The following is a 2,071-nucleotide window of genomic DNA, read 5'->3' on the forward strand; positions in this document are numbered from 1 at the left end:
TGTAACTCACTGTGCTACCTTATCCTAGGCGCTAGTGAACTGAAATGTGTTGGCACTGCCCATTTTGAATCTGATCTACTGTGCCAGGGACAACAAACTGACAAGGAATGGTATCATGTTCAATGTCAAAAAGAACATTTCGAGATCTATCATGAAGATAGGATATATATATCTGTCGGAATAGGTTAATATACACTTATAAGGAAGACCAGTTTATATAATTATTATTCAAATTTACACACCAAAGATGAGAGAATTGAAGGTGTTTACCAAGTCCAGCCTTCTGAAATTGATCTAACATGCAATCAAGATGCAGTGCTAATTAATGGTGACTGGAATGGGAAAATTGGAAATAAACAAACAAAAAAGAATTGGTACTTGGAAAATATGGCCTAGGTGAATTAAATGAACCAGAGATGGCATAGTAGGATTTTGAAAATACCTTCATTTAGCAACATAAAAGGCAACTATCCATGTGGGCCTTGTTGAAAGGAATCAAATCTACCTCTGGGGAAAAAGATGATGGAGAAGCTCAATCAATAGGAACCAAGGGCCATGTATTCAGAACAGACCATCAGTTGCTCATATGCAAGTTCAAGTTTGAAGATGAATAAAATTAAAACAAATCTATGAGAGCCAAAGCCAGACCTTGAGTATAGAGCACCTCAAGAATAGATTTGGCCTCTTCAACAAGGCAGCCTCAGCGGCAAACGCAGAGATGCAGATCTTTGTGAAGACCCTGACGGGCAAGACTATCACACTCGAGGTTGAGTCCAGCGACAGCACTGAGAACGTCAAAGATAAAATCCAAGACAAGGAGGGCATTCCGCCGGACCAGCCGTGTCTGATTTTTGCTGGTCAACAGCTGGAGGATGGCTGCACTCTCTAAGACTACACCATCCAGGAAGAGTCTACCTACACTTGGTGCTGCGTCTGCGTGGTGGCATCATTGAGCCATCCCTGAGCCAGCTGGCCCAGAAGTACAACCACGACAAGAGGATCTGCCGCAAGTGTTATGCTCGACTTCACCCACTTTGGTGGTTAACTGCCACAAGAACAAGTGAGGCCACACCAATAAATTTGCATCCTAAGAAGGTGAAATAAAGGGCCCCGTCTACTGGCTCTCCTGCCTCCTGCTGGTGGGGTTCTCCTGAACCCAATGGCCCTGGGCCCTCAATAAAGTCTCACTTTCATTGACCTGAAAAAAGAATAGCTTTGACACATTGAACACTAATAACTGAAGACTAGATGAGTTATGAGGCGACAAGGACATCCATCATACATGAAAAAGTAAAAAATCATTTAAGAGGAAGGAAAAAATGAAAATACTAAAATGAATGTCAGAAGAGACTCTGAAACTTGCTCTTGAAAATGAATAGCTAAAGTGACTGAAAGACATCTTGATGTAAAAGAGCTGAATAGAAGATTTCAAACAACTCAAGAAAACAAAATAAAGTAGTATAATGGAATGTGCAAAGACATGGGGTTAGAAAGCCAAAAGGACAGACCTTTTCTATCACTTATCAAGCAGCAAAAACTGAAGAAGAAAAAGAAAAGCACTGAGTAGACATATTGAAGGATTCTATGGGCAAAATATTCAAAGAAGATGGAAGGAATACACAGAGTCACTGTATTCAGTGGTACTGAAAGAAACCCAGCCTTCATTGAAGGCATTGGCAAAAACAAGGCTACAGGAATTGACAGAATACCTATAAAAGGTTCAACCAATGGGGGTGGACAACAGAAAAGTGGGTGAAGGGAGACATCGGTCAGTTTAAGACATAAAAAATAATAATTTATAAATTGTCAAGGGTTCTTGATGGAGGGAGGGGGGAAATGAAGAGCTGATATCAAGGGTTCAAGTAGAAAGAAAATGTTTTGAAAATAATGATGGCAACATATGTACAAATGTGCTTGACACAATGGATGGGTATACTGATTGTTATAAGAGCTGTACAAGCCCCCAATAAAATGAGTAAAAATAAACAAAAATAAAAGTCAACAAATGGATGCAACATTAGAAGTATTTACTAGTCTATGTCAAGAAATTTGAAAGACAGCTACCCGGACA

General features: G+C 39.9%; 1 pseudogene; it reads left to right on the forward strand.

Moving 5' to 3' along the window:
* The first annotated feature begins 715 nt into the window (after positions 1 to 715).
* Positions 716 to 1,104, forward strand: LOC142422592 (ubiquitin-ribosomal protein eL40 fusion protein pseudogene; annotated as a pseudogene).
* Positions 1,105 to 2,071: the final 967 nt, after the last annotated feature.

The sequence above is a fragment of the Tenrec ecaudatus genome, chromosome 12 (genome assembly GCF_050624435.1).
Source record: "Tenrec ecaudatus isolate mTenEca1 chromosome 12, mTenEca1.hap1, whole genome shotgun sequence".
Taxonomy (NCBI): domain Eukaryota; kingdom Metazoa; phylum Chordata; class Mammalia; order Afrosoricida; family Tenrecidae; genus Tenrec; species Tenrec ecaudatus.